This window comes from Crinia signifera, chromosome 2, assembly GCF_055691185.1.
Source record: "Crinia signifera chromosome 2, ASM5569118v1, whole genome shotgun sequence".
Lineage (NCBI taxonomy): Eukaryota > Metazoa > Chordata > Amphibia > Anura > Myobatrachidae > Crinia > Crinia signifera.
Window position 1 is genome coordinate 178,150,615 of NC_139218.1, and position 15,403 is coordinate 178,166,017.

The 15,403-nt window shown below is 38.1% G+C and overlaps 6 pseudogenes; all 6 read left to right on the top strand.

The window, feature by feature from the left end:
* Positions 1-2,985: 2,985 nt before the first annotated feature.
* On the top strand, positions 2,986-3,104 carry LOC146061604 (5S ribosomal RNA; annotated as a pseudogene).
* Positions 3,105-4,145: 1,041 nt separating this feature from the next.
* On the top strand, positions 4,146-4,264 carry LOC146061617 (5S ribosomal RNA; annotated as a pseudogene).
* A 1,508-nt stretch (positions 4,265-5,772) lies between these two features.
* On the top strand, positions 5,773-5,891 carry LOC146061833 (5S ribosomal RNA; annotated as a pseudogene).
* A 1,045-nt stretch (positions 5,892-6,936) lies between these two features.
* LOC146061476 (5S ribosomal RNA) lies at positions 6,937-7,055 on the top strand (annotated as a pseudogene).
* A 6,239-nt stretch (positions 7,056-13,294) lies between these two features.
* Positions 13,295-13,413, top strand: LOC146061628 (5S ribosomal RNA; annotated as a pseudogene).
* Positions 13,414-14,454: 1,041 nt separating this feature from the next.
* LOC146061639 (5S ribosomal RNA) lies at positions 14,455-14,573 on the top strand (annotated as a pseudogene).
* Positions 14,574-15,403: the final 830 nt, after the last annotated feature.

Here is a 15,403-nt window from a genome sequence, read left to right on the forward strand (position 1 = left end):
AAATCTTTACCACACTGCTTAGGACCCATTCCATTTGCTTTTGGCAGCTAAACAGTGCTGTGTCTGATTAGTAGTTTTATTTGAGACCACCGGCTAGTATCAGGTCCTGTAGGTCTTTTTACATTACACGTTATTTTATTTAACTCCAACAATACAGTTTGCAAACTTTTTCAGTAGATTACTTGTAGATATACCTGTAAGTAGAAGAGGGCAAAACCGTTGCTAGTCTTCACCTATAGCTGTACCATACTGGCTAGGCCCAATCATGTCCAATCTTGGCAGCTAAGCAGTGATAGGCCTGGTTAGTACTTGGATGGGAGACCACGTGGGAAAACCAGGTGCTGTAAAAATTTTGACATTACTAGCAAATGCTTCTTTTCTAAAGCTATTCAAATGGATAACTTTTTCTTTATGGAGAGTAGTTTTATTTTAGACCATCTGTTAGTACCAGGTCCTGTAGGTCTTTTTACATTACCAACACATGATTTTTTTATCTCCAACAATACAGTTTGGAAACTCTTTCAGTAGATTACTTGTAGATATAAGTATAAGGGGGCAAAAAAGTTGATAGCCTTCACCTACAGCTGTATCATACTGAATAGTCCCGATCGTCTACAGTCTTGGCAGCTGAGCAGTGTTTTGCCTGGTTAGTACTTGGATGGGAGACCACATTAGAACACCAGATGCAGTAGTAATTTTGACATTTCTGGAAAATGCTTATTTTCTGTAGCTATTCAAATTGGATTTTTTTTTCTTTGGATTAATAGTATAGAGAAAAGGAAGGGGTCAACAGACACTGTATCTTTGAACAACATCTTTACCACACTGCTTAGGCCCAATTCCAGCTGTTTTTGCAGCTAAACCGCGCTGTGCCTAGTTAGTAGGTTTATTTGAGACCACCTGCTAGTACCAGGTCCTGTAGATCTTTTTACATTACCAACACATTATTTTATTTAACTCCAACAATACAGTTTGGAAACTTTTTCAGTAGATTACTTGTAGATATACAGTAAGTAGAAGAGGGCAAAAACGTTGGTAGTCTTCACCTACAGCTGTACCACACTGGCTAGGCCCAATCATGTCCAATCTTGGCAGCTAAGCAGTGTTTGGCTTGGTTAGTACTTGGATGGGAGACCAGGTGCTGTAAGCATTTTGACATTACTAGCAAATGCTTCTTTTCTCCAGCTATTCAAATTGATAACTTTTTCCTTTGGGAAAGTAGTTTTATTTTAGACCAACTGCTAGTGCCAGGTCCTGTAGGTCTTTTTACATTACCAACACATGATTTTTTTTTTTCTCCAACAATACAGTTTGGAATTTCTTAGTAGATTACTTTTAGATATAAGTATAAGGGGGCAAAGAAGTTGATAGTCTTCACCTACAGCTGTATCACACTGGATAGTCCCAATCAGGTCTATTCTTGGAAGCTAAGCAGTTTTTGCCTGGTTAGTATTTGGATGGGAGACCACATGGGAACACCAGGTGCGGTAGGAATTTTGACATTACTAGCAAATGCTTCTTTTCTCTAGCTATTCAAATTGATAACTTTTTCTTTGGGGAGAGTAGTTTTATTTTAGACCATCTGCTAGCACCAGGTCCTGTATGTCTTTTTGCATTACCAACACATGATTTTTTTATCTCCAACAATACAGTTTGGAAACTTTTTCAGTAGATTACTTGTAGATATATGTATAAGTGGGCAAAATAGTTGATAGTTTTTACCTACAGCTGTATCACTCTGGATAGTCTTGGCAGCTAAGCAGTGTTTTGCCTGGTTAGTACTTGGATGGGAGATCACATGGGAACACCAGATGCAGTAGGAATTTTTACATTTCTGGAAAATGCTTCTTTTCTGTAGCTATTCAAATTGGATTTTTTTTCTTTGGATTAATAGTATAGAGAAAAGGAAGGGGTCAAACAGAAACAGTATCTTTGAACAACATCTTTACCACACTGCTTAGGCCCAATTCCAGGTGTTTTTGGCAGCTAAACCGCGCTGGTGCCTAGTTAGTAGTTTTATTTGAGACCACCTGCTAGTACCAGGTCCTGTAGATCTTTTTACATTACCAACACATGATTTTTTTATCTCCAACAATACAGTTTGTAAACTTTTTCAGTAGATTACTTGTAGGTATAAGTATAAGGGGGCAAAATAGTTGATAGTTTTCACCTCTAGCTGAATCACACTGGATAGTCCCAATCATGTCCAGTCTTGGCAGCTAAGCAGTGTATTGCCTGGTTAGTACTTGGATGGGAGACCACATGGGAAAACTAGGTGTGGTCGGAATTTTGACATTACTAGCAAATGCTTCTTTTCTCCAGTTATTCAAATTGATAACTTTTTCTTTGGGGAAGAGTAGTTTTATTTTAGACCATCTGTTAGTACCAGGTCCTGTAGGTCTTTTTACATTACCAACACATGAATTTTTTTATCTCAAATATTACAGTTTGGAAACTTTTTCAGTAGATTACTTGTAGATATAAGTATAAGCGGGCAAAATTGTTGATAGTTTTCACCTCTAGCTGTATCACACTGGATAGTCCCAATCATGTCGAGTCTTGGCAGCTAAGCAGTGTTTTGCCTGGTTAGTACTTGGATGGGAGACCACATTAGAACACCAGATGCAGTAGTAATTTTGAAATTTCTGGAAAATGCTTCTTTTCTGTAGCTATTCAAATTGGATTTTTTTTTCTTTGGATTAATAGTATAGAGAAAAGGAAGGGGTCAAACAGACACTGTATCTTTGAACAACATCCTTACCACACTGCTTAGGCCCAATTCCAGCTGTTTTTGGCAGCTAAACCGTGCTGTGCCTAGTTAGTAGGTTTATTTGAGACCACCTGCTAGTATCAGGTCCTGTAGATCTTTTTACATTACCAACACATTATTTTATTTAACTCCAACAATACAGTTTGCAAACTTTTTCAGTAGATTACTTGTAGATATACAGTAAGTAGAAGAGGGCAAAAACGTTGGTAGCCTTCACCTACAGCTGTACAACACTGGCTAGGCCCAATCATGTCCTATCTTGGCAGCTAAGCAGTGTTAGGCCTGGTTAGTACTTGGATGGGAGACCACGTGGGAACACCAGGTGCTGTAAGCATTTTGACATTACTAGCAAATGCTTCTTTTCTCCAGCTATTCAAATTGATAACTTTTTCCTTGGGGAAAGTAGTTTTATTTTAGACCATCTGCTAGTGCCAGGTCCTGTAGGTCTTTTTACATTACCAACACATGATTTTTTTTTATCTCCAACAATACAGTTTGGAAACTTTTTCAGTAGATTACTTGTAGATATAAGTATAAGGGGGCAAAGAAGTTGATAGTCTTCACCTACAGCTGTATCACACTGGATAGTCCCATACAGGTCTATTCTTGGAAGCTATACAGTTTTTGCCTGGTTAGTATTTGGATGGGAGACCACATGGGAACACCAGGTGCGGTAGGAATTTTGACATTACTAGCAAATGCTTCTTTTCTCTAGCTATTCAAATTGATAACTTTTTCTTTGTGGAGAGTAGTTTGATTTTAGACCATCTGCTAGCACCAGGTCCTGTAGGTCTTTTTACATTACCAACACATGATTTTTTTATCTCCAACAATACAGTTTGGAAACTTTTTCAGTAGATTACTTGTAGATATATGTATAAGCTGGCAAAATAGTTGACAGTTTACACCTACAGCAGTATCACACTGGATAGTCCCGATCATGTACAGTATTGGCAGCTAAGCAGTGTTTTGCCTGGTTATTACTTGGATGGGAGACAACATTGGAACACCAGATGCAGTAGGAATTTTTACATTTCTGGAAAATGCTTCTTTTCTGTAGCTATTCAAATTGGATTTTTTTTCTTTGGATTAATAGTATAGAGAAAAGGAAGGGGTCAAACAGACACAGTATCTTTGAACAACATCTTTACCACACTGCTTAGGCCCAATTCCGGCTGTTTTTGGCAGCTAAACCGCGCTGTGCCTAGTTAGTAGGTTTATTTGAGACCACCTGCTAGTATCAGGTCCTGTAGATCTTTTTACATTACCAACACATTATTTTATTTAACTCCAACAATACAGTTTGCAAACTTTTTCAGTAGATTACTTGTAGATATACAGTAAGTAGAAGAGGGCAAAAACGTTGGTAGTCTTCACCTACAGCTGTACAACACTGGCTAGGCCCAATCATGTCCTATCTTGGCAGCTAAGCAGTGTTAGGCCTGGTTAGTACTTGGATGGGAGACCACGTGGGAACACCAGGTGCTGTAAGCATTTTGACATTACTAGCAAATGCTTCTTTTCTCCAGCTATTCAAATTGATAACTTTTTCCTTGGGGAAAGTAGTTTTATTTTAGACCATCTGCTAGTGCCAGGTCCTGTAGGTCTTTTTACATTACCAACACATGATTTTTTTTTTATCTCCAACAATACAGTTTGGAAACTTTTTCAGTAGATTACTTGTAGATATAAGTATAAGGGGGCAAAGAAGTTGATAGTCTTCACCTACAGCTGTATCACACTGGATAGTCCCAATCAGGTCTATTCTTGGAAGCTATACAGTTTTTGCCTGGTTAGTATTTGGATGGGAGACCACATGGGAACACCAGGTGCGGTAGGAATTTTGACATTACTAGCAAATGCTTCTTTTCTCTAGCTATTCAAATTGATAACTTTTTCTTTGTGGAGAGTAGTTTTATTTTAGACCATCTGCTAGCACCAGGTCCTGTAGGTCTTTTTACATTACCAACACATGATTTTTTTATCTCCAACAATACAGTTTGGAAACTTTTTCAGTAGATTACTTGTAGATATATGTATAAGCGGGCAAAATAGTTGACAGTTTACACCTACAGCTGTATCACACTGGATAGTCCCGATCATGTACAGTCTTGGCAGCTAAGCAGTGTTTTGCCTGGTTATTACTTGGATGGGAGATCACATGGGAACACCAGATGCAGTAGGAATTTTTACATTTCTGGAAAATGCTTCTTTTCTGTAGCTATTCAAATTTGATTTTTTTTCTTTGGATTAATAGTATAGAGAAAAGGAAGGGGTCAAACAGACACAGTATCTTTGAACAACATCTTTACCACACTGCTTAGGCCCAATTCCGGCTGTTTTTGGCAGCTAAACCGCGCTGGTGCCTAGTTAGTAGTTTTATTTGAGACCACCTGCTAGTACCAGGTCCTGTTGATCTTTTTACATTACCAACACATGATTTTTTTTATCTCCAATATTACAGTTTGGAAACTTTTTCAGTAGATTACTTGTAGATATAAGTATAAGTGGGCAAAATAGTTTATAGTTTTCACCTCCAGCTGTATCACACTGGATAGTCCCAAGCATGTCCAGTCTTGGCAGCTAAGCAGTGTTTTGCATGGTTAGTACTTGGATGGGAGACCAAATGGGAACTCCAGGTGCAGTAGGAATTTTGACATTTCTGGAAAATGCTTCTTCTCTGTAGCTATTCAAATTGGATTTTTTTTCTTTGGATTAATAGTATAGAGAAAAGGAAGGGGTCAAACAGACAATATATTCATGAACAAAATCTTTACCACACTGCTTAGGACCCATTCCATCTGCTTTTGGCAGCTAAACAGTGCTGTGTCTGATTAGTAGTTTTATTTGAGACCACCGGCTAGTATCAGGTCCTGTAGGTCTTTTTACATTACCAACACATTATTTTATTTAACTCCAACAATACAGTTTGCAAACTATTTCAGTAGATTACTTGTAGATATACCTGTAAGTAGAAGAGGGCAAAACCGTTGCTAGTCTTCACCCACAGCTGTACTATACTGGCTAGGCCCAATTATGTCCAATCTTGGCAGCTAAGCAGTGATAGGCCTGGTTAGTACTTGGATGGGAGACCATGTGGGAAAACCAGGTGCTGTAAGAATTTTGACATTACTAGCAAATGCTTCTTTTCTCCAGCTATTCAAATTGATAACTTTTTCTTTATGGAGAGTAGTTTTATTTTAGACCATCTGTTAGTACCAGGTCCTGTAGATCTTTTTACATTACCAACACATGATTTTTTTATCTCCAACAATTCAGTTTGGAAATTTTTTCAGTAGATTACTTGTAGATATAAGTATAAGGGGGCAAAATAGTTGATAGTTTTCACCTTCAGCTGTATCACACTGGATAGTCCCGATCATGTCCAGTCTTGGCAGCTAAGCAGTGTATTGCCTGGTTCGTACTTGTATGGGAGACCACATGGGAACACCAGGTGCGGTAGGAATTTTGACATTACTAGCAAATGCTTCTTTTCTCCAGCTATTCAAATTGATAACTTTTTCTTTGCGGAAGAGTAGTTTTATTTTAGACCATCTGTTAGTACCAGGTCCTGTAGGTCTTTTTACATTACCAACACATGATTTTTTTTATCTCCAACATTACAGTTTGGAAACTTTTTCAGTAGATTACTTGTAGATATAAGTATAAGTGGGCAAAATAGTTGATAGTTTTCACCTCCAGCTGTATCACACTGGATAGTCCCAATCATGTCCAGTCTTGGCAGCTAAGCAGTGTTTTGCCTGGTTAGTACTTGGATGGGAGACCAAATGGGAACACCAGGTGCAGTAGGAATTTTGACATTTCTGGAAAATGCTTCTTCTCTGTAGCTATTCAAATTGGATTTTTTTTTTCTTTGGATTAATAGTATAGAGAAATGGAAGGGGTCAAACAGACAATATATCCATGAACAAAATCTTTACCACACTGCTTAGGACCCATTCCATCTGCTTTTGGCAGCTAAACAGTGCTGTGTCTGATTAGTAGTTTTATTTGAGACCACCGGCTAGTATCAGGTCCTGTAGGTTTTTTTACATTACCAACACATTATTTTATTTAACTCCAACAATACAGTTTGCAAACTTTTTCAGTAGATTACTTGTAGATATACCTGTAAGTAGAAGAGGGCAAAACCGTTGCTAGTCTTCACCTACAGCTGTACCATACTGGCTAGGCCCAATCATGTCCAATCTTGGCAGGTAAGCAGTGATAGGCCTGGTTAGTACTTGGATGGGAGACCACGTGGGAAAACCAGGTGCTGTAGGAATTTTGACATTACTAGCAAATGCTTCTTTTCTCCAGCTATTCAAATTGATAACTTTTTCTTTATGGAGAGTAGTTTTATTTTAGACCATCTGTTAGTACCAGGTCCTGTAGGTCTTTTTACATTACCAACACATGATTTTTTTATCTCCAACAATACAGTTTGGAAACTTTTTCAGTAGATTACTTCTAGATATAAGTATAAGGGGGCAAAAAAGCTGATAGTCTTCACATACAGCTGTATCATACTGGATAGTCCCGATTGTTTTCAGTCTTGGCAGCTAAGCAGTGTTTTGCCTGGTTAGTACTTGGATGGGAGACCACATTAGAACACCAGATGCAGTAGTAATTTTGACATTTCTGGAAAATGCTTATTTTCTGCAGCTATTCAAATTGGAATTTTTTTCTTTGGATTAATAGTATAGAGAAAAGGAAGGGGTCAAACAGACACTGTATCTTTGAACAACATCTTTACCACACTGCTTAGGCCCAATTCCAGCTGTTTTTGGCAGCTAAACCGCGCTGTGCCTAGTTAGTAGTTTTATTTGAGACCACCTGCTAGTACCAGGTCCTGTAGATCTTTTTACATTACCAACACATTATTTTATTTAACTCCAACAATACAGTTTGGAAACTTTTTCAGTAGATTACTTGTAGATATACAGTAAGTAGAAGAGGGCAAAAACGTTATTAGTCTTCACCTACAGCTGTACCACACTGGCTAGGCCCAATCATGTCCAATCTTGGCAGCTAAGCAGTGTTAGGTCTGTTTAGTATTTGGATGGGAGACCACGTGGGAACACCAGGTGCTGTAAGCATTTTGACATTACTAGCAAATGCTTCTTTTCTCCAGCTATTCAAATTGATAACTTTTTCCTTGGGGAAAGTAGTTTTATTTTAGACCATCTGCTAGTGCCAGGTCCTGTAGGTCTTTTTACATTACCAACACATGATTTTTTTTTATCTCCAACAATACAGTTTGGAATCTTTTTCAGTAGATTACTTGTAGATATAAGTATAAGGGGGCAAAGAAGTTGATAGTCTTCACCTACAGCTTTATCACACTGTATAGTCCCAATCAGGTCTATTCTTGGAAGCTAAGCAGTTTTTGCCTGGTTAGTATTTGGATGGGAGACCACATGGGAACACCAGGTGCGGTAGGAATTTTGACATTACTAGCAAATGCTTCTTTTCTCCAGCTATTCAAATTGATAACTTTTTCTTTGGGGAGAGTAGTTTTATTTTAGACCATCTGCTAGCACCAGGTCCTGTAGGTCTTTTTACATTACCAACACATGATTTTTTTATCTCCAACAATACAGTTCGGAAACTTTTTCAGTAGATTACTTGTAGATATAAGTATAAGGGGGCAAAAAAGTTGACAATCCTCACCTACAGCAGTATCACTTTGGATAGTCCCGATCATGTACAGTCTTGGCAGCTAAGCAGTGTTTTGCCTGGTTAGTACTTGGATGGGAGATCACATGGGAACACCAGATGCAGTAGGAATTTTTACATTTCTGGAAAATGCTTCCTTTCTGTAGCTATTCAAATTGGATTTTTTTTCTTTGTATTAATAGTATAGAGAAAAGGAAGGGGTCAAACAGACACAGTATCTTTGAACAACATCTTTACCACACTGCTTAGGCCCAATTCCGGCTGTTTTTGGCAGCTAAACCGCGCTGGTGCCTAGTTAGTAGTTTTATTTGAGACCACCTGGTAGTACCAGGTCCTGTAGATCTTTTTACATTACCAACACATGATTTTTTTATCTCCAACAATACAGTTTGGAAATTTTTTCAGTAGATTACTTGTAGGTATAAGTATAAGGGGGCAAAATATTTGATAGTTTTCACCTCCAGCTTTATCACACTGGATAGTCACAATCATGTCCAGTCTTGGCAGCTAAGCAGTGTATTGCCTGGTTAGTACGTGCATGGGAGACCACATGGGAAAACCAGGTGCGGTAGGTATTTTGACATTACAAGCAAATGCTTCTTTTCTCCAGCTATTCAAATTGATAACGTTTTCTTTGGGAAAGAGTAGTTTTATTTGAGACCACCTGCTAGTACCAGGTCCTGTAGATCTTTTTACATTACCAACACATGATTTTTTTTATCTCCAATATTACAGTTTGGAAATTTTTTCAGTAGATTACTTGTAGATATAAGTATAAGCGGGCAAAATAGTTGTTAGTTTTCACCTCCAGCTGTATCACACTGGATAGTCCCAATCATGTCCAGTCTTGGCAGCTAAGCAGTGTTTTGCATGGTTAGTACTTGGATGGGAGACCAAATGGGAACACCATGTGCAGTAGGAATTTTGACATTTCTGGAAAATGCTTCTTCTCTGTAGCTATTCAAATTGAATGTTTTTTCTTTGGATTAAAAGTATAGAGAAAAGGAAGGGGTCAAGCAGACAATATATCCATGAACAAAATCTTTACCACACTGCTTAGGACCCATTCCATCTGCTTTTGGCAGCTAAACAGTGCTGTGTCTGATTAGTAGTTTTATTTGAGAACACCAGCTAGTACCAGGTCCTGTAGGTCTTTTTACATTACCAACACATTATTTTATTTAACTCCAACAATACAGTTTGCAAACTTTTTCAGTAGATTACTTGTAGATATACCTGTAAGTAGAAGAGGGCAAAACCGTTGCTAGTCTTCACCTAAAGCTGTACCATACTGGCTAGGCCCAATCATGTCCAATCTCAGCAGCTAAGCAGTGATAGGCCTGGTTAGTACTTGGATGGGAGACCACGTGGGAACGCCAGGTGCTGTAAGAATTTTGACATTACTAGCAAATGCTTCTTTTCTCCAGCTATTCAAATTGATAACTTTTTCTTTATGGAGAGTAGTTTTATTTCAGACCATCTGCTAGTGCCAGGTCCTGTAGGTCTTTTTACATTACCAACACATGATTTTTTTTTATCTCCAACAATACAGTTTGGAAACTTTTTCAGTAGATTACTTGTAGATATAAGTATAAGGGGGCAAAGAAGTTGATAGTTTTCACCTCCAGCTGTATCACAATGGACAGTCCCAATCATGTTCAGTCTTGGCAGCTAAGCAGTGTTTTGTCTGGTTAGTACTTGGATGGGAGACCAAATGGGAACACCAGGTGCAGTAGGAATTTTGACATTTCTGGAAAATGCTTCTTCTCTGTAGCTATTCAAATTGAATTATTTTTATTTTGGATTAATAGTATAGAGAAAAGGAAGGGGTCAAACAGACAATATATCCATGAACAAAATCTTTACCACACTGCTTAGGACCCATTCCATTTGCTTTTGGCAGCTAAACAGTGCTGTGTCTGATTAGTAGTTTTATTTGAGACCACCGGCTAGTATCAGGTCCTGTAGGTCTTTTTACATTACACGTTATTTTATTTAACTCCAACAATACAGTTTGCAAACTTTTTCAGTAGATTACTTGTAGATATACCTGTAAGTAGAAGAGGGCAAAACCGTTGCTAGTCTTCACCTATAGCTGTACCATACTGGCTAGGCCCAATCATGTCCAATCTTGGCAGCTAAGCAGTGATAGGCCTGGTTAGTACTTGGATGGGAGACCACGTGGGAAAACCAGGTGCTGTAAAAATTTTGACATTACTAGCAAATGCTTCTTTTCTAAAGCTATTCAAATGGATAACTTTTTCTTTATGGAGAGTAGTTTTATTTTAGACCATCTGTTAGTACCAGGTCCTGTAGGTCTTTTTACATTACCAACACATGATTTTTTTATCTCCAACAATACAGTTTGGAAACTCTTTCAGTAGATTACTTGTAGATATAAGTATAAGGGGGCAAAAAAGTTGATAGCCTTCACCTACAGCTGTATCATACTGAATAGTCCCGATCGTCTACAGTCTTGGCAGCTGAGCAGTGTTTTGCCTGGTTAGTACTTGGATGGGAGACCACATTAGAACACCAGATGCAGTAGTAATTTTGACATTTCTGGAAAATGCTTATTTTCTGTAGCTATTCAAATTGGATTTTTTTTTCTTTGGATTAATAGTATAGAGAAAAGGAAGGGGTCAACAGACACTGTATCTTTGAACAACATCTTTACCACACTGCTTAGGCCCAATTCCAGCTGTTTTTGCAGCTAAACCGCGCTGTGCCTAGTTAGTAGGTTTATTTGAGACCACCTGCTAGTACCAGGTCCTGTAGATCTTTTTACATTACCAACACATTATTTTATTTAACTCCAACAATACAGTTTGGAAACTTTTTCAGTAGATTACTTGTAGATATACAGTAAGTAGAAGAGGGCAAAAACGTTGGTAGTCTTCACCTACAGCTGTACCACACTGGCTAGGCCCAATCATGTCCAATCTTGGCAGCTAAGCAGTGTTTGGCTTGGTTAGTACTTGGATGGGAGACCAGGTGCTGTAAGCATTTTGACATTACTAGCAAATGCTTCTTTTCTCCAGCTATTCAAATTGATAACTTTTTCCTTTGGGAAAGTAGTTTTATTTTAGACCAACTGCTAGTGCCAGGTCCTGTAGGTCTTTTTACATTACCAACACATGATTTTTTTTTTTCTCCAACAATACAGTTTGGAAACTTTTTCTTAGTAGATTACTTTTAGATATAAGTATAAGGGGGCAAAGAAGTTGATAGTCTTCACCTACAGCTGTATCACACTGGATAGTCCCAATCAGGTCTATTCTTGGAAGCTAAGCAGTTTTTGCCTGGTTAGTATTTGGATGGGAGACCACATGGGAACACCAGGTGCGGTAGGAATTTTGACATTACTAGCAAATGCTTCTTTTCTCTAGCTATTCAAATTGATAACTTTTTCTTTGGGGAGAGTAGTTTTATTTTAGACCATCTGCTAGCACCAGGTCCTGTATGTCTTTTTGCATTACCAACACATGATTTTTTTATCTCCAACAATACAGTTTGGAAACTTTTTCAGTAGATTACTTGTAGATATATGTATAAGTGGGCAAAATAGTTGATAGTTTTTACCTACAGCTGTATCACTCTGGATAGTCTTGGCAGCTAAGCAGTGTTTTGCCTGGTTAGTACTTGGATGGGAGATCACATGGGAACACCAGATGCAGTAGGAATTTTTACATTTCTGGAAAATGCTTCTTTTCTGTAGCTATTCAAATTGGATTTTTTTTCTTTGGATTAATAGTATAGAGAAAAGGAAGGGGTCAAACAGAAACAGTATCTTTGAACAACATCTTTACCACACTGCTTAGGCCCAATTCCAGGTGTTTTTGGCAGCTAAACCGCGCTGGTGCCTAGTTAGTAGTTTTATTTGAGACCACCTGCTAGTACCAGGTCCTGTAGATCTTTTTACATTACCAACACATGATTTTTTTATCTCCAACAATACAGTTTGTAAACTTTTTCAGTAGATTACTTGTAGGTATAAGTATAAGGGGGCAAAATAGTTGATAGTTTTCACCTCTAGCTGAATCACACTGGATAGTACCAATCATGTCCAGTCTTGGCAGCTAAGCAGTGTATTGCCTGGTTAGTACTTGGATGGGAGACCACATGGGAAAACTAGGTGTGGTCGGAATTTTGACATTACTAGCAAATGCTTCTTTTCTCCAGTTATTCAAATTGATAACTTTTTCTTTGGGGAAGAGTAGTTTTATTTTAGACCATCTGTTAGTACCAGGTCCTGTAGGTCTTTTTACATTACCAACACATGAATTTTTTTATCTCAAATATTACAGTTTGGAAACTTTTTCAGTAGATTACTTGTAGATATAAGTATAAGCGGGCAAAATTGTTGATAGTTTTCACCTCTAGCTGTATCACACTGGATAGTCCCAATCATGTCGAGTCTTGGCAGCTAAGCAGTGTTTTGCCTGGTTAGTACTTGGATGGGAGACCACATTAGAACACCAGATGCAGTAGTAATTTTGAAATTTCTGGAAAATGCTTCTTTTCTGTAGCTATTCAAATTGGATTTTTTTTTCTTTGGATTAATAGTATAGAGAAAAGGAAGGGGTCAAACAGACACTGTATCTTTGAACAACATCTTTACCACACTGCTTAGGCCCAATTCCAGCTGTTTTTGGCAGCTAAACCGTGCTGTGCCTAGTTAGTAGGTTTATTTGAGACCACCTGCTAGTATCAGGTCCTGTAGATCTTTTTACATTACCAACACATTATTTTATTTAACTCCAACAATACAGTTTGCAAACTTTTTCAGTAGATTACTTGTAGATATACAGTAAGTAGAAGAGGGCAAAAACGTTGGTAGCCTTCACCTACAGCTGTACAACACTGGCTAGGCCCAATCATGTCCTATCTTGGCAGCTAAGCAGTGTTAGGCCTGGTTAGTACTTGGATGGGAGACCACGTGGGAACACCAGGTGCTGTAAGCATTTTGACATTACTAGCAAATGCTTCTTTTCTCCAGCTATTCAAATTGATAACTTTTTCCTTGGGGAAAGTAGTTTTATTTTAGACCATCTGCTAGTGCCAGGTCCTGTAGGTCTTTTTACATTACCAACACATGATTTTTTTTTATCTCCAACAATACAGTTTGGAAACTTTTTCAGTAGATTACTTGTAGATATAAGTATAAGGGGGCAAAGAAGTTGATAGTCTTCACCTACAGCTGTATCACACTGGATAGTCCCATACAGGTCTATTCTTGGAAGCTATACAGTTTTTGCCTGGTTAGTATTTGGATGGGAGACCACATGGGAACACCAGGTGCGGTAGGAATTTTGACATTACTAGCAAATGCTTCTTTTCTCTAGCTATTCAAATTGATAACTTTTTCTTTGTGGAGAGTAGTTTGATTTTAGACCATCTGCTAGCACCAGGTCCTGTAGGTCTTTTTACATTACCAACACATGATTTTTTTATCTCCAACAATACAGTTTGGAAACTTTTTCAGTAGATTACTTGTAGATATATGTATAAGCTGGCAAAATAGTTGACAGTTTACACCTACAGCAGTATCACACTGGATAGTCCCGATCATGTACAGTATTGGCAGCTAAGCAGTGTTTTGCCTGGTTATTACTTGGATGGGAGACAACATTGGAACACCAGATGCAGTAGGAATTTTTACATTTCTGGAAAATGCTTCTTTTCTGTAGCTATTCAAATTGGATTTTTTTTCTTTGGATTAATAGTATAGAGAAAAGGAAGGGGTCAAACAGACACAGTATCTTTGAACAACATCTTTACCACACTGCTTAGGCCCAATTCCGGCTGTTTTTGGCAGCTAAACCGCGCTGTGCCTAGTTAGTAGGTTTATTTGAGACCACCTGCTAGTATCAGGTCCTGTAGATCTTTTTACATTACCAACACATTATTTTATTTAACTCCAACAATACAGTTTGCAAACTTTTTCAGTAGATTACTTGTAGATATACAGTAAGTAGAAGAGGGCAAAAACGTTGGTAGTCTTCACCTACAGCTGTACAACACTGGCTAGGCCCAATCATGTCCTATCTTGGCAGCTAAGCAGTGTTAGGCCTGGTTAGTACTTGGATGGGAGACCACGTGGGAACACCAGGTGCTGTAAGCATTTTGACATTACTAGCAAATGCTTCTTTTCTCCAGCTATTCAAATTGATAACTTTTTCCTTGGGGAAAGTAGTTTTATTTTAGACCATCTGCTAGTGCCAGGTCCTGTAGGTCTTTTTACATTACCAACACATGATTTTTTTTTTATCTCCAACAATACAGTTTGGAAACTTTTTCAGTAGATTACTTGTAGATATAAGTATAAGGGGGCAAAGAAGTTGATAGTCTTCACCTACAGCTGTATCACACTGGATAGTCCCAATCAGGTCTATTCTTGGAAGCTATACAGTTTTTGCCTGGTTAGTATTTGGATGGGAGACCACATGGGAACACCAGGTGCGGTAGGAATTTTGACATTACTAGCAAATGCTTCTTTTCTCTAGCTATTCAAATTGATAACTTTTTCTTTGTGGAGAGTAGTTTTATTTTAGACCATCTGCTAGCACCAGGTCCTGTAGGTCTTTTTACATTACCAACACATGATTTTTTTATCTCCAACAATACAGTTTGGAAACTTTTTCAGTAGATTACTTGTAGATATATGTATAAGCGGGCAAAATAGTTGACAGTTTACACCTACAGCTGTATCACACTGGATAGTCCCGATCATGTACAGTCTTGGCAGCTAAGCAGTGTTTTGCCTGGTTATTACTTGGATGGGAGATCACATGGGAACACCAGATGCAGTAGGAATTTTTACATTTCTGGAAAATGCTTCTTTTCTGTAGCTATTCAAATTTGATTTTTTTTCTTTGGATTAATAGTATAGAGAAAAGGAAGGGGTCAAACAGACACAGTATCTTTGAACAACATCTTTACCACACTGCTTAG